At 38.9% G+C, this 18,122-nt stretch overlaps 1 non-coding gene across 1 annotated transcript; it reads left to right on the plus strand.

The window, feature by feature from the left end:
• The first annotated feature begins 17,270 nt into the window (after positions 1–17,270).
• LOC112761718 (small nucleolar RNA R71) lies at positions 17,271–17,374 on the plus strand. The gene has a single exon (XR_003182099.1). It is a non-coding gene; the product is annotated as a small nucleolar RNA R71 (small nucleolar RNA).
• The last annotated feature ends 748 nt before the right edge of the window (positions 17,375–18,122 follow it).

Here is an 18,122-nt window from a genome sequence, read left to right on the forward strand (position 1 = left end):
TTTTTAGGTCAAAGTAGTCGTTGGTGGAATGCCCGTAGATTCGGTGGTATTCGCAATACTCTGTCCGATTTCCTCCTCCTCTTTTATGTTTAATCGGACAAGGGGGCGGGATCTTTTCAGTATTTCATATCTCTCTGTATCCATCCACAAGGGACACTCTCAGTAGAGTGTAGTTGTGGTATTTTCTAGGTTTTTCAGTAGGTTGATCCTCCTTTTTCCTGGACTCTTTATCCTTATCTCGAGGTGGGTAGGAGAATCTAGATTTTGAGGTTTTTTCTAATCGAGAATTTTCCTCCATATTGATATACTTTTCTGTCCGTTCTTGTATCTTGTTTATAGATGTTGGATATTTTTTGGATATTGAGTGGCTAAAAGGTCTCTCTCTTAGGCTGTTGATGAGCCCCATGATGGCAGCTTCTGTTGGGAGACTTTGTATGTCGAGGCATGCTTTGTTGAACCTTTCCATATAGCTGCGAAGGCTTTCTCGATCTCCTTGTTTAACTCACAGTAAGCTTGGAGCATGTCTGGTCTTGTCCTTTTGGATGGAGAACCTGGCAAGGAACTTTTTGGCTAGGTCGTCAAAACTTGTGATTGATCTTGGAGGCAAGCTGTCGAACCATTTTATTGCTGTTTTTGTCAGGGTAGTTGGGAAGGCTTTGCATCGAATTGCATCTGAAGCGTCTGTGAGATACATCTTGCTTTTGAAATTGCTGAGATGATGGCTTGGATCAGTCGTACCATCGTATAGTGTCATGTCAGGAGCTTTGAAGTTCTTTGAGACTTTAGTTTTCATAATCTCTTTAGTAAATGGATCTTGATCCTTGCGGGAGTTATCTTCATGACAGGAACTAGTAGTTTTTGTTTTGAGATCCGCCTCGAGCTTTGTGAGTTTGTCCTCTAGTTCTCGGCAACGTATCGCTTCTCTTTGAAGGTCTCTCTCACCCTCCCACTGATATTCGGCCTCTTGCTCGAGCTGTTTAAGGCGATTCTATTGTTCACGGAGGGCATCTAAGATTTTGATGTTTGGAGATTGCTTGTCTCCTTTGGTTTGAGGTACATCCTTTGTTGTGTCATCCGTATTTTTAAGCGGAGTTCTTTCTTCCAAACCGGAGTTGTGTTCGTTGTCAAGGTTGTCCGCCATGATGATGGAATGACTTCCAGGTTCCCTGGCAACGGCGCCAATGTTCCGAGGGTTACCTGAAAATGAAGGTCGATCTCGGAGGAGATCTGCTGCGGTGGTCGGAACAGTCGTGTCCGACTTGTTGGGAGCTGGTGCTACTGATCCTTGATCACCGGAGGGTGGTGGTACATGCAAGAGACTCCGATGCTTAAGTTAGCATGGGCTTTGAGCAGGTATTTTATGTAGAATCAGAGTATGAGTTATACCTGGGTGCCCCAGTGTATTCATAGTAGTGTGGAGTGACCTCCTTTTGAGATAAGTTAGTTATCTTATCTTATCTTTTTTGGGGGTGGGTCCCCTTATCTTTGGCCAGCCGCCTTTAAGCGGGCTGTGATCTTCTGCTTTGGGCCTAGTTGGGCCTTTATAGCAATTTGGCCGAGCTCTTTGGGAAGAGGTCGGTATCGACCAACCTTTATAAGAGGTCGGTCGTTTCTGTCTTCATTCAGGTCGGCTTGCCTAGCTCGACCCATGGTATGAACAGGTATCAACATTTATTCAATGCAAATTATCTATATGCAACATATCTAATTGCAATCTATCTAAATGCATGCAACTACTTGGTCAAAATAAATCAATTCCCAAGAAAGCATATATGCACAAGGGCTAAAGCAATAGCAATCAAATCAACCCACAATTGAATTGAGTTATTAGAATGATTTTAACAAACTTGCAAGAAAAGGGATGATCATGGGTGGAAGCATGTAATTGAGCGATCGAACCCTCACCGGATGTGTATCCGCTCTAATCGCTCAAGTGTATGGGGTTGTTTCACTCAATTCTCCCCTAATCATGCTTTCCAAGATTTATTTTTCATCTAACAATCTACAGTTATTTTATGCATGCATACAAATATCATGAGGACTTTCCCATAGGTTGTAATGGGGCTAGGGTCAAGGTAGATTGTATATGGTTAAGTGGACTAAAATTTGAATCTTTGATTAACTTAAACTTCCCACCTAACCTATATAACAACCTATACAATTTCAAAGCTAACCTAACTACCCATTCTTCACTTTTTCACACACTCATGCATTCTCTTTTGATCACCACACATATGTATTGATTTTTATTGAACTTCAGTTTGGGGCATTTTTGTCCCCTTTTTATTGCTTTTCTTTTTTCTTTCTTTTTCTATATTTATTTAAATTTTTTTTGAACTAAAATATATACAAAAGCATCAATGCATATGGTTTAAATGTATTAATACATGAGTGTGTACCCAATTCCCAAAATTTTTCAACAAAAATACAAACACACTTTTATCTCTACCCAATGTTCCCAACTCTCCCAAAATCAAATGATAAACACTCTCACTAGCCTAAGCTAATCAAAGATCCAAATTAAGGACATTTATTGTTTTTCGCTTTAGACTTGTAATGTGCTAAAATTAAAAACAAATGGGTTAAGCGTAGGCTCAAAATTGGCTAACAATGGAAGATAAAAAAGGTAAGGCTATTTGGGTAAGTGAGCTCAATGAATAATGGCCTCAATCATATAAATGCATGTATATACAAAATAATGGACATAAAGAATCAAACAAATCAAAGATTACAATTATAGAAAGAGAATAATGCACACAAGAATGAAAATAAGTGGTTATATGATGTAACCACACAATTAAGGCTCAAAACTCACACGCTTGTGTTCTTAGCTCAAAAATCATGTTCCACAAGATGTATAATTCAAGCAAGTGCTAAAATTTTTTTTTTTCAATCAATTGGGGTGCCCTATAGATATAATTCTTGAAAAATTTCATTATTTTGACTGAGCTTATTATATATATATATATATATATATATATATATATGCAAATAAAAAAATGCAACTAAAAATCCTAAAGGACCTAAAAATGAAGTGCAAAAGTGTTGGGATAAGTAATTGTCACCCACAAAATGCTAACCGGTCGGACGACCTCCCTACACTTAAAAGTTTGCACCGTCCTTGGTGCACTCAAAGATGAGCAAGGGGTACGGCGACTCTCCGAATTGCCACCTTCAACTGGCGGATCAACCGGTTGCTGCGTGTTCTTCCTCCCGCTTCCATTTTTGCTTATGGTGCATCAGTCATGAAAAATAGAAAATAACACCGTAAGATAAGAACATACAAAAGCAAGGAAGCATAAATTGTTGGAATGAGGTAAATCACTCGAATGGAGTGAGTGAATTAATGTGACATTAAGGAAGAGTAGGTATGCGAATTCTAAATTGCATGCTGTTTAGAAACACACACTAGCATAGAGAGTTATATCACAATTACACAAAAGAAGGCATACACTTCACTCATTCTAATGTGCTTGAGATACTTTAAAAGACTTGTAGGTTAAGGCAACCAAACAAGTAGTGAAGAAGCATAAAAGCATTCAAGCAAAAATCAAGCAATTGTGAAATTGAATAGTGCATGTGTATTGATTGATGTGCAAGAAAACTTAGTGAACCAAATGAAATATAGAGCTCACACATCAAACAATGACACATATTGGAATTTGTTTACAACACCTAAGTGAAATAAAAGTGGAACACATGGGTGCTATGGAACTTAGGAAAAGATATATAAGAGCTAAGATCAATCACATAGCAAGTATGGTCCACAAAGCTTAGGAAGCTCAAAAATATGTCACTAGGTAAGCTTTCGATCCAATTTTTCAACCACACAATCTTAATGCATGAAAATAGGTGATGTAAATAAGGGTCAATCATAAACAAGCATCACCTAAAAAAATACATTGATAATGTACAATTGCCTAATGATGGATGATGAGTGCATGGTAGCCAAAACATGAAATTCAAAGAGCTAAGATGCATGAAGGCAATGTAACATGTGCTTGGTATTCAGAAACATTAAGCATGAAAAGTTTCAAACCAAGTAACCAAATATAACCTCAACAAAGAATCCATCAAAGAATATAAACAAAATCGATGTTAAGATAAGATCCTATTAGTAATCAGCAGCAGTAAACAGTAAACAAGATTAGTAATCCAACACTTATAATGGAAAACAAAAGTTAAACAAAAAATAAACTAACTAACTAACTAAAAGAAATGGTTTTATATGGTGTTTGGTAGTGTTGGATGATGTTTGAAGGGTGGAAAGAAAAGAAGAGAAGAGAGAAGAAGGAGAGAAATGGAAAGAAGATGAGAAAAGAAGTGTGTGAAAGAAGGGCATCCACGAATACGCGTGCATCAACGCGTGCGCGTGGGGATGGCGAAGTGGAAGCGACGCGTACGCATGAGTCACACGTGTGCGTCGACGGGTTATTTAGAGAGCGACGCATATGCGTGAGGTACGCGTACGCGTAGGTAGCCTTGTGCGAAAGGCACAGTGTTCACGCAGTGCAGGCGCAACTCTCGGGTTTTTGGCTAGGAGGTGGAATTTTTTGAACCCACGCATATGCGTGGATGACGCGTGCGCGTGGATGGTCGAAAATACTTGGGTCACGCATACGCGTGGATGGTGCTCTATTTTTCAAATTTTTTCCATGTTCTTGCACCAAACCAAGCATTCCAAATCTCCAAACAGCTACCAAAACGCCATAAAACTTTATTTAACATAGTAGACTACCAAATAAACTCAACTAACTACGCAAAACATGAAATTAAGCCTATTTTACCAATATATACAAAAGAGAAAAATGAAAAGATGTTACCATGGTGGGGTGTCTCCCACCTAGCACTTTTGTTTATTGTCCTTAAGTTAGACTTATGGGGAGCTCTTCATCAAGGTGGCTTGTGATTGAATCCATCCTTGAACATCCACCAATGCTTGGACTTCCATGGTGCTTCATCATTCAAAGTTAATAACTCCAAGCTTTGGTGGAGTTCTTCACAACCCATAGGCTCCCAAAGTTGATCCACACCTTATAATCTGGGATCCCATACTTTGTTTTCATACCCGTCTTGAAGTTGATCACGTTGATTCCCTCCGGGTGGTAAAGAAGCCAAATTTTCATGAAGGCACCAAGCGATCCTCTTAGACCCATTCAATTGAGCACTACACCAATCCATGCTCCTCAATTTCGAGCTTCCAACCATAATGAGCCTAGACTTACAACGCCAACCACTAAACATCCTCCTCTTACGCTTAATTCCGCAAGGCACCGTAAGTTGGTCATCCGTTTCAAGCAAACCAAATTCAAGTGGGATAATAAAGCTAAGTGTTAGAAGTTTTACCCACTCAAATGAAGGATTAGATGACAACCTAGGTGGAGGAGTTCCCAATGATCTTGACAAAGCACGTTCCACTCCCGTCCATCCTCTTCTAGAGGCTTCCACCACTTGACAAGGTTCTTCAAGCTCTACCTCTTGCCAAGCTTCCTCAAGTTCACATTCTTCTTCACCAATTTCTTCAAGCTTTTTCCCATTACTTAAATCATAAATAGGAGGTTTAGTGAAGTCCACCTCATCATTAATTTCAAGCATAGTGGGGAAGGACTCATCATGCTTAAAAGGATCATATGTTGATGCGGAATCTTCATAGATAGGAGAATTGGGTACTTGCCCCACTTCTTCCAATTCTTCAATCACATTGTGCCTTGGAGGTTGTGCATCCTCCTCAACATCGCTTCCTAATTCAATAGAAGAAGGCACAACAAGATCATCAAGGGGATTGATAAATGTGGACAAAAAATCACTAATGATGAAATCTACTTCTTGATCAATTTCCCTCAACTCTCTATCCACTTCCTTAACATCACACTCCTCCTTAATATCCCTTCCAAACTCCATGGAAGAAGGCTCTTCAACTTGAGATTCCTCTATGTGCTCAACATATCCTAAACACCCAATCACTACTTCCTCTTGTTCAATAATCTCTACCTCCTCCTCTTGTTGTACTTCTTGCTTTAACTCCTCTTCCTCACCTTGGAGCTCCAAATTCACTCCCTCACTAAGCTCTTTGGTTGCTTCTCCATATTCAACAATGGGATTACTTGGAATGCATGAGCTTAGGTGGGAGACTATGTGGTTAATGGCTTCATTCATAGTAGCTAACTTGGCTTCTAGCTCCTTGAACGCTTCTTCATGATTCGTACACCTAGCTAGAAGTTCTTGTTGCTCTCGCATTAGGTCTTCCGATGAAGGAGGTGGTGGAAGAGAGGGTTCATTGTTTGAGGGGAAGGTATTATAGTTGGAAGGTGGTTCATATTGGTGAAAGTCTTGAGGTGGTGTATACAAAATTTGTGGTTCTTGGGAGTATTGGTGTTGGAATGGTGGTGGCTCTAGATATGATTCATATGGTGGTTGGTATGGTGGATATAGGTTAGGGTCATAATGAAGTGTTTGGTGGTAGGGGACTTGTGAGTAAGGTTGTTGGGGACTATGTTGAGGGAAGGGGTCATATGTACGTGGTGGTTGTGGTTGACAATCACAACAAGGGTCATCACACACATTAGATTGGTATGCATTAGGATTTGGATTGTACCCATAGGAATCCGGAGGAGGTTGTTGCCAAGAAGGTTGTCCATAAGCTTGGGGCTCCTCCCACCTTCGATCTCCAAATCCTTGATGCAATTCCTCATTAAAGCTTCCATTTCCTACAACATAGTTTGAACCACACTCATAGCCAAAGTGATGAGAATTCATAGTGAAAGCGGAAATAAAAAAAAACTAATAAGACTAATAAAAACTAACTCCTAAAGCAAACAAAAACAAACAAAGAAACAAATTCACATATATACAATAGCCAATAACATATCACCATTGCAATTCCCCGGCAACAGCGTCATTTTGATGCTCGGTTTCTTGTACGGTTTAGAATTTCACAAATGAAATCTCGTTGCAAGTATAGTTCTAAACCAACAAAGAATCCTCACATGCAAAAATATTGGTTGTCACAAGTACAAACCCACCAATAAGAATTAACCGAAGTATTTAAACCCCGGGTCATCTCACAAGGAATTGCAATGAAGTGGTCAATTATTGGCTATGAAGATGCAAGGGGGTTTGATTGATAAAAGGGGCAATAAAATAAATGACAGGAAAATTAAATCAAGTAACTCAAGAAAGCAATTAATAAAGAGAGACATTCATGGCAAGAGTTGAGAATATAGGCATTCTATCCTAGTCACTAATAACAATAATTAACAAGAATTTATCTTATTACGTCATCCCCGACGATGGAAGAAGGTATCATGTTATCTTCACACTCGAAGAAAGTCTAATAAGACTAGCTAATCTCAATCCAAATGTCTTAATCAACTCACTAAGTGAATTAGCAAGAGATTAGAGTTAATGAAAATAATACTAGCTAACAACTCTAGATCACCAATCTAAATTGGGTATCCATGACTCAAGATTACCTAATTACTCTTTCCAAGCCAAGAATGCTCAAAATCTACTCTAACATCCAACCAAGCATTTTGTCAAACACTTGGAAGGCAATAAAGGTAAGCATAGTAAAAGTGCAAGAAATATAAATCTACCAACTACCAATTGCAAGAAAAGTAAGATCACAACTCAAATCAATAATAAAAGAACATCAACATCAAATTTCATTAAAAGAGATCCAAATCCAACATGAGTGCATGAACATAAAAGGAATAGTAATATTAGAACAAGGAATTGTAGACCAAGAAGAATTGAAATATTAGAACAAGGAATTGTAGAGGAAACAAGATGAAATCAAGTAATCAAATCTAGATCTAAAAGAAATTAACCTAATCCTAACTTAATTCTAGAGAGAAGAGGGAGCTTCTCTCTCTAGAAACTAACTAAATGCTCATCATGACTAACTAAGTGCTCCCCCTTTGCTCAATCTTTAATTCTGCATGAAATACTCTCAGAAACGGGTTGGATTTGGGCCTGGGCAGCTCAGAAATCACCCCCCAGCAATTTCACTTTTAGTGAGTCATGTGCCAAGCGTCACGTGTACGCGTGGGTAACGCATGCGCGTCGCTGGCCAAAACTCCTACTTACGCGTACGCGTGGGTGACGCGTGCGTGTGGCCTGCGAATCTTCAATGCACGCATACTCGTGGATGACGCATGCGCGTGGCCCTCAATTCTCCAATTGTTCATTTCTTCATGAATTCTCCTCCTTGCATTCTTTTCTCTTCACTTCTTCCATCCAATACTTGCCTTATGAATCTGAAATCACTCAACAAACACATCAAGGCATCAAATGGAATTAAAGTGAATTAAAATCACCAATTTAAGGGCCTAAAAAGCATATTTTTACACTTAAGCACAAATTATGGGAGAATTACAAAACCATGCTATTTCATTGAATAAATGTAAAAAAAGGTGATAAAATCTCCTAAATTAAGCACAAGATAAACCGTGAAATTGGGGTTTATCACCGGCGCGCTCTCCTCTGTGTGTATGTGTGTTTGATTTGTGTGCCACTAAGAGTAAGGAAGAGGGGGTTAGGGGGTGACGGCTGAGGGTGATGAAGCAGGGTAAGCGTGTTGTGTTGTGTAAATTAGGGTTATGGTTAGTTTAGTAATTTCAGATAAAAATAGAGATAATATAGTAATTAGAAACAAATTTTAATCCAACAATAATAATGTATAAAAATACTATTTGTTTATCAATTTTACAAATTATTTCCAATAAAATGTTCAAATCCAAAAATTAGAAATAATATACTTAATTTTTTTTATTTTCCAAAACAGCAGTATTAATATCTTAAAATATTAATTATCTAGTCCAAATCATATAAAATTCTTATTATTTTATAACTACCAACTTTATAATTTAAATATAGAAAATAATTCAATAATTGTAAAATTGGATAATAATCTTAATTTATTTCAAATTCAATTAATCGAAACTTGCCTTAATCATCTTTAATAAAATAAAATAATTTCTGAATTTAAAACTGTAGATAACTATATGATTTGAACTTTGATTATAATAAGACTTTTCAAAAGTTATGGGTCTTACATTCTACCCACCTTATAAAAATTTTCGTCCTCGAAAATTAAAGTAATACATAAGACAATACATAGTCTTAGTACTTTTAAATACTTTTTGAAAAGTAAGAAATCTTAGTTTATATGCATAAATGTTCAAACACTGAATAACCATAAGATTTAAATATAGGGATAAAGTATGGTGTAAAGTAGAAGATACCAGATAGGCTCGATGTAAAAGGTCATATGATCTCAAAACTTTACAAAAACTTGAGGTAACAAAATAGGGTACAAATCAAGATAGGAGTTCACAAAGCGATGCGGTAATTAATGTGACATAAAAGCTACCAAAACAAGTTGATATTAAAACAACGGCTATAACGTCCTCTCATAGGTCTCTGGTACACGAAATCGTGATCGCACACTTTTCACACAACTCCGTATAGCTGACCAGCAAGTGCACTGGGTCGTCCAAGTAATACCTTACGTGAGTAAGGGTCGATCCCACGGAGATTGTCGGCTTGAATCAAGCTGTGGTCATCCTTGTAAATCTCAGTCAGACGGATTTAAATGGTTATGAGCTTTGATAATTAAAATATAATTAAAACAAAAAATAAGATAGAAGTACTTATGTAATTCATTGGTGGGATTTCAGATAAGCGTATGAAGATGCTTTGTTCCTTCTGAACCTCTACTTTCCTATTGCCTTCATCCAATCATTCATACTTCCTTACATGGCAAGCTATATGTTGGGGGATCACCGTTGTCAACGGCTACCATCCGTCCTCTCAGTGAAAATGGTCCAAATGCGCTGTCACCGCATGGCTAATCATCTATCGGTTCTCACTCATGTTGGAATAGGATCCATTGATCCTTTTGCGTCTGTCACTACGCCCATCACTCCCAAGTTTGAAGCTCGTCACAGTCATCCCATCCCAGATCCTACTCGGAATACCACAGACAAGGTTTAGACTTTCCGAATCTCAAGAATGCTGCCAATTGATTCTAGCTTATACCACGAAGATTCTAATCTCAGATTAGAAACCCAAGAGATATGCATTCAAGCTCGTTTTCATGTAGAACGGAAGTGGTTGTCAGGCACGCATTCATAAGTGAGAATGGATATCTTAGAAAAAGAATAAGCTTGAATTGAATAGAAGAACAATAGTACTTTGTATTAGTTCATGAGGAACAACAGAGCTCCACACCTTAATCTATGGGGTGTAGAAACTCCACCGTTGAAAATACATAAGTGAAAATAGGGTAGACATGGCCGAGTGGCCAGCCTCCAATGGAGGTCTCAAAACGTAAAAGGTCCTATTTATAATGAACTAGTAGCCTAGGGTTTACAGAAATGAGTAAATGATGCAGAAATCCACTTTTGGGGCCCACTTGGTGTGTGCTTGGCCTGAGCATTGAAGCGTTCACATGTAGAGACTTTTCTTGGAGTTAAACGCCAGCTCTGGTGCTAGTTTGGGCGTTTAACTCCAGCTTTTATGCCAGTTCTGGCGTTTAACGCCAGAATAGGGTAGAAAGTTGGCGTTTAAACGCCAGTTTGCGTTATCAAAACTCGGGCAAAGGATGGACTATTATATATTGCTGGAAAGCCCAAGATGTCTACTTTTCAGTGCAATTAAGATCGCGCTAATTAGGCTTCTGTAGCTCCAGAAAATCCATTTCGAGTGCAGGGAGGTCAGAATCCAATAGCATCTATAGTCCTTTTTCAGCCTCTGAATCAGATTTTTGCTCAGGTCCCTCAATTTCAGCCAGAATATACCTGAAATCATAGAAAAATACACAAACTCATAGTAAAGTCTAGAAATATGATTTTTAAATAAAAGCTAATAAAAATATAATAAAAATTAACTAAAACATACTAAAAACTATGTGAAAATAATGCCAAAAAGCGTATAAATTATCCGCTCATCACAACACCAAACTTAAATTGTTGCTTGTCCCCAAGCAACTAAAAACAAAGTAGGATAAAAAGAAGAGAATATACAATAAATTCCGAAAACATCTATGAAGATCAGTTTTAATTAGATGAGAGGGGCTCTTAGCTTTTTGCTTCTGAACAGTTTTGGCATCTCACTTTATCCTTTGAAGTTCAGAATGATTGGCTTCTATAGGAACTCAAAATTCAGATAGTGTTATTGATTCTCCTAGTTCAGTATGTTGATTCTTGAACACATTTACTTTATGAGTCTTGGCCGTGACCCTAAGCATTTTGTTTTCCAGTATTACCACCGGATACATAAATGCCACAGACAAATAACTGGGTGAACTTTTTCAGATTGTGACTCAGCTTTGCTAAAGTCTCCAGTTATAGGTGTCCAGAGCTCTTTAGCACACCCTTTTTGCTTTGGACCACGACTTTAACCGCTCAGTCTCAAGGTTCTCACTTGACACCTTCACGCCACAAGCACATGGTTAGGGACAGCTTGGTTTAGCCGTTTAGGCCAAGATTTTATTCCTGTGGGCCCTCCTATCCACTGATGCTCAAAGCCTTGAGTCCTTTTTATTTTACCCTTGCCTTTTGGTTTAAAGGGCTATTGGCTTTTTCTGCTTGCTTTTTCTTTTTCTTTCTTTTTTCTTTTATTTTTTTCGCCATTTTTTTCGCAAGCTTTTCACTACTTTTTCTTGCTTCAAGAATCAATTTTATAATTTTTCAGATTATCAACTAACATTTCTCCTTTTTCATCATTCTTTCAAGAGCCAACAATTTTAACATTCATAAACAACTAATTCAAAAATATGCACTGTTCAAGCATTCATTCAGAAAACAAAAAGTATTGCCACCACATCAAAATAATTAAACTATTTTAAAATTCAAAATTTATGTACTTCTTTTTCTTTTTCAGAAAATATTTTTCATTTAAGGAGGGTGAAAGATTCATAGGACATTCATAGCTTTAAGGCATAGACACTAAGACACTAATGATCATGTAATAAAGACACAAACATAAATAAAACATAGAGCATAGTAAACAAAAAACAGAAAAATAAGAGCAAGGAGATTAAAGAACGGGTCCACCTTAGTGATGGCAGCTAGTTCTTCCTCTTGAAGATCCAATGGAACGTTTGAGCTCATCTATGTCTCTTCCTTGCCTTTGTTGCTCCTCCCTCATGGCTCTTTGGTCTTCTCTAATCTCATGAAGGAGGATGGAATGCTCTTGGTGTTCTACCCTTAGTTGTCCCATGTTGGAACTTAATTCTCCTAGGGAGGTGTTAATTTGCTCCCAATAATTTTGTGGAGGGAAGTGCATCCCTTGAGGCATCTCAGGGATTTTATGATGAGGAATTTTCTCATGCTCTTTTTGAGGTCCATAAGTGGGCTCTCTTACTTGCTCCATCCTCTTCTTAGTGATGGGCTTGTCCTCATCAATGAGGATGTCTTCCTCTATGTCAATTCCAGCTGAATTGCAGAGGTGACAAATTAGATGAGGGAAGGCTAATCTTGCCAAAGTAGAGGACTTGTCCGCCACCTTGTAGAGTTCTAGGGATATAACCTCATGAACTTCTACTTCCTCTCTATTCATGATGCTATGGATCATGATAGCCCGGTCTATAGTAACTTTAGACCGGTTGCTAGTGGGAATGATTGAGCGTTGGATGAACTCCAACCATCCCCTAGCCACTGGCTTGAGGTCAAGCCTTCTTAGTTAAACCGGCTTCCCTCTTGAATCTCTCTTCCATTGAGCGCCTTCCACACAAATGTCCATAAGGACTTGGTCTAACCTTTGATCAAAGTTGACCCTTTTAGTGTAGGGGCGTGCATCTCCTTGCATCATTGGCAAGTTAAATGCCAATCTTACATTTTCCGGACTGAAATCTAAGTATTTCCCCCGGACCATTGTAAGCCAATTCTTTGGGTTCCAGTTCACACTTTGATCATGGTTTTTGGTGATCCATGCATTAGCATAGAACTCTTGAACCATTAAGATCTCGACTTGTTGAATGGGATTGGTGAGAATTTTCCAACCTCTTCTTCGAATCTCATGTCGGATCTCTGGATATTCACTCTTTTTGAGCTTGAAAGGGACCTCAGAGACCACCTTATTCTTGGCCACAACTTCATAGAAGTGGTCTTGATGGACCTTTGAGATGAATCTCTCCATCTCCCATGACTAAGAGATGGAAGTAATTGCCTTCCCTTTCCTCTTTCTAGAGGTTTCTCCGGCCTTAGGTGCCATAAATGGTTATGGAAAAATAAAAAGCGACGCTTTTACCACACCAAACTTAGAAGGTTTGCTCGTCCTCGAGCAAAAGAAGAAAGAAGTGAGTAGAAGAAGAAGAAAATGGAGGAGATGGAGGGTTGGTGTAGGTTCGGCCAAGTTGGAGAGAAGTGTGTATGATGTGTGAAAATGAAGGTGGTGAGGAGGGGTATTTATAGGGTAAGAGAGAGAGGGTATTCATGTATTAGGGGTTAGGTTTGGGAGGAAAAGTTTTTGAATTTGAATGGTGAGGTAGGTGGGGTTTAATGATGGATGGATGTGAGTGGTGAAGAGAATATGGGGAAGAGGGAAAGAGTTGATAGGTGAAGGGTATTTGGGGAAGAGTATTATGGAAAGGTGTGAAGAGGGAAGAAGAGAGAGAGTTGAGCTAGTTGGGGATCCTGTGGGGTTCACAGATCCTGAGGTGTCAAGGATTTCTCATCCATACACCATGTTGACGTGTAAACGCCCCTTGGACTGCCAATCCTGGTGTTAAATGCTAGGTTGCTGCCCATTTCTGGCGTTTAATGCCAGCTTTTCTCCCCTTTCTGGCGTTTAAACGCCAGCTTGATGCCCTTTGCTGGCGTTAAATGCCAGCCTGGTGCCCTTTTCTGGCGTTAAACGCCCAGAATGGTGCCAGACTGGGCGTTTAACGCCCATTCTGCTACCCTTACTGGCTGATGAGATGCAGAAGCTGGTGAATTAAAAATTATTAATATGGTTACGTTGCAAGTATAGTTCTTAACTCACCGAAAATCTACCTATCAATTTAGAAATATGTCACAGAGAGTTTAAATTAAAATTTACTGGGAGTTTTAAGTCCCAGGTCGTCTCCCAACGAGTTGCAGAAAGTGTGCTATTTTATTAATCAGATGTTCCAAGAAGTTGAGTTAAGTAAATTGAAAATTAAATTGAGGGAATTTAAATAAAATGAATAAAAGCCTTGACTGGGAGTTGATTAGTTGGAACTTCTATTGTTGATGGAGTGATTTTAAGATTAAATTGTAATTAGTGATTGTTCTATTTGGTTATCCTTTACTAGGTAAAGAAAAGTCAAACAAGTTGGAATGCTGGATCTGTTCACAAGTTGCAACCCACTTAGTTCAAAGGGATTGGCGTTAGCGATTAGATACAATCCAATAGTTAACCCAATTACAATTTTTCTTTCAATCCTTCCAACTCAAGAGTTCCTTTTAATCAACTCCCCATCAAGTGAAGGAACTACTCACTCATTGTAAATAATAAATCCATAACACATGAAAGGGAATTGAAGGAAGACATCATTATTAGAAAGGAGAAATAGATTAAAATGGAAGAAATAATTCTTGTATTAAATAGTCATAAAAGTATTCAAATAACAAAATTGAACAAAGCAAAGAACATGGAAGAATAAAACCAAGTTAAGAGAACGAACTAGAATGACGAAGTCTTGATGAGGAAATAACTCTTCTCAATGTTCCAATGCTAAGACCAATTGAAAATTAAAATTCTCAAACCTAGAGAGAAAAACCTAAAGGAGTAAAAACTAGATCTAAAATTGTTAACTGTCTACAATGAATATTCTCCTTTGTTTCTGCATATTCTCTAGCTCTAGTCTGCTGTTCCGGGCCGAAAATTGGGTCGAATTAGGGTCCAAAATCGCCCCCAACGAATTCTGCAGGTTATGCAGATCGCACATGTCACGCGATCGCGTCATCCATGCGGACGCGTCATTCACGTTTTTCCTTGCCACGCATTCGCGTCGTCCACGCTACCGCGTCATCTGAGCTTTTCCAATCCGCGCGGCCGCGTGAGCCATGCGGCTGCGTGACTGCGATTTGCTCTCCTTCGCGCGGTCGCGTGAGCCATGTGACCGCGTCGCTTCTCGCTGGTTATCTCCTCAAATTCTTGTGTTCCTTCTATTTTTGCTACCTTCCTTTCCAATCTCCAACTCATTTATGCCCTGTAAAGTCTGAAACACTCAACACACAGATCACGGCATCGAATGGAATAAAGGAGAATTAAAAATAAATAATTAAAGTCTCTAGGAAGCAGTTTTCAAACATGTAATAAATTCAGGAAGGAAATCTAAATGCATGCTAATTTAATGAATAAGTGGGTAAGGATCATGATAAAACCACACAATTAAACACAATATAAATCATAAAATAGTGGTTTATCACTGGCGTTTAAACGCCAGTAAGCTCATCCTCCAGAGTGTGCTGTTTTCAATGCTATTTTTCATTCTGTTTTTTATTTTTCAGTTGTTTTTTTGACTTCACATGATCATCAACCTAAAGAAAATATAAAATAACAATAGAAAATAGAAATTTAACATAGATAAGTAAAGATTGGGTTGCCTCCCAACAAGCGCTTCTTTAATGTCAATAACTTGACAGTGGGCTTTTATGGAGCCTCACAGATACTCAGAGCATGATGATGGCCTCCCAACACCAAACTTAGAGTTTGAAAGTGGGGGCTCTGTTTGGCTCTGTATTGAGAGAATCTTTTCATGCTTCCTCTCCATGGTTACAAAGGGAGATCCTTGAGCCTTAAACACAAGGTAGTCCTCATTCACTTGAAGGATCAACTCTTCTCTGTCAACATCAATCACAGCTTTTGCTGTGGCTAGGAAGGGTCTGCCACGGATGATGGATTCATCCATATTCTTTCCAGTGTCTAGGATTATGAAGTCAGCAGGGATGTAAAGGCCTTCAACCTTTACCAAGACATCCTTTACAAGTCCATAAGCCTGTTTCCTTGAATTATCTGCTATCTCTAGTGAGATTCTTGCAACTTGAACCTCAAGGATCTCTAGTTTCTCCATTACAGAGAGGGGCATGAGGTTTATACTTGACCCCAGGTCACACAGAGCCTTCTCAAAGGTCATGGTGCCTATGGTACAAGGTATTGAGAACTTTCCAGGATCCTGTCTCTTCTGAGGTAATTTCAGTTGAACCGGATCATTCAGTTCATTGATGAGTAATGAAGGTTCATTCTCCCAAGTCTCATTACCAAATAACTTGGCATTTAGCTTCATGATTGCTCCAAGGTACTTAGCAACTTGTTCTTCAGCAATATCTTCATCCTCTTCAGAGGAAGAATACTCATCAGAGCTCATGAATGGCAGAAGTAGGTTCAGTGGAATCTCTATGGTCTCTATATGAGCCTCAGATTCTTTTGGTTCCTCATTAGAGAACTCCTTGGAGGCCAGTGGACGTCCATTGAGGTCTTCCTCAGTGGAAATCACTGCCTTTCCCTCCTCTATTCATTCGGCCATGAGGGATGTGTTTATGGCCTTGCACTCTCTCTTGGGATTCTCTTCTGTATTGCTTGGGAGAGAACTAAGGGGGAGTTCAGTAACTTGCTTACTTAGCTGACCCACCTGTGCCTCCAAATTTCTAATGGAGGACCTTGTTTTAGTCATGAAACTTAGTGTGATTTTAGATAGATCAGAGACTACAGTTACTAAGTCAGAGTGGCTCTGCTTAGAATTCTCTGTGTGTTGTTGAGAAGATGATGGAAAAGGTTTGCTATTGCTAAACTTATTTCTTCCACCATTATTGTTGTTGAAGCCTTGTTGAGGCTTCTGTTGATCCTTCCATGAGAGATTTGGATGATTTCTCCATGAAGAATTATAGGTGTTTTTATAGGGTTCTCCCATGTAACTCACCTTTGCCATTGCAGGATTCTCAGGATCATAAGCTTCTTCTTCAGAGGAAGCCTCCTTAGTACTGCCTGATGCAGCTTGCATTTTAGACAGACTCTGAAAAATCATATTGACTTGCTAAGTCAATATTTTGTTCTGAGCCAATATGGCATTCAGAGTATCAACCTCAAGAACTCCTTTCTTCTGAGTTGTCCCATTATTCACAGGATTTCTTTCAGAAGTGTACATGAACTGGTTATTTGCAACCATTTCAATGAGTTCCTGTGCTTCTTCAGGCGTCTTCTTCAGATAAAGAGATCCACCAGCAGAGTTGTCCAATGACATCTTGGACAGTTCAGACAGACCATCATAGAATATGCATATGATGCTCCATTCTGAAAGCATGCCAGAAGGACACCTTCTGATCAATTGCTTGTATCTTTCCCAAGCTTCATAGAGGGATTCGCCTTCCTTCTGTCTGAAGGTCTGGACTTCCACTCTAAGCTTACTCAATTTTTAAGGTGGAAAGAATTTTGCCAAGAAGGCATTGACCAGCTTTTCCCAAGAGTTCAGGATTTTCTTAGGTTGTGAATCCAACCATGTCCTAGCTCTGTCTCTTACAACAAAGGGGAAAAGCATAAGTCTGTAGACCTCAGGGTCAACTCCATTGGTCTTAACAGTGTCACAGATTTACAAGAATTTAGCTAAGAACTGATGAGGATCTTCCAATGGAAGTCCATGATACTCGCAATTCTGCTGCATCAGAGAAACTAATTGAGGCTTAAGCTCAAAGTTGTTTGCTCCAATTGCAGGAATTGAGATGCTCCTTCCACAGAGGTCAGAAGAGGGTGCAGTGAAGTCACCAAGCATCTTCTTTGCATTGTTGGCATTGTTGTTATTTTCGGCTGCCATGTCTTCTTCTTTTTCGAAAATTTCTGTTAGGTCCTCTCCAGAGAGTTGTGCTTTAGCTTCTCTTAGCTTCCTCTTCAAGGTCCTTTCAGGTTCAGGATCAGTTTCAACAAGAATGCCTTTGTTCTTGTTCCTGCTCATATGAAAGAGAAGAGAACAAGAAAGTATGGAATCCTCTATGTCACAGTATAGAGATTCCTTAAGGTGTCAGAGGAAAGGAAGAATAGAAGGATGAGGTAGAGAGGAGAATTCGAACTTATAGAGAGGGAGTGAGTCCAAATTGCTAAAAGAGGGGGAGTGTTAGTCTTAAATAGAAAAAGGTGAGGACGGAGAAGAATTTTCGAAA

This window comes from Arachis hypogaea, chromosome 16 (genome assembly GCF_003086295.3).
Source record: "Arachis hypogaea cultivar Tifrunner chromosome 16, arahy.Tifrunner.gnm2.J5K5, whole genome shotgun sequence".
In the NCBI taxonomy this organism is placed as follows: domain Eukaryota; kingdom Viridiplantae; phylum Streptophyta; class Magnoliopsida; order Fabales; family Fabaceae; genus Arachis; species Arachis hypogaea.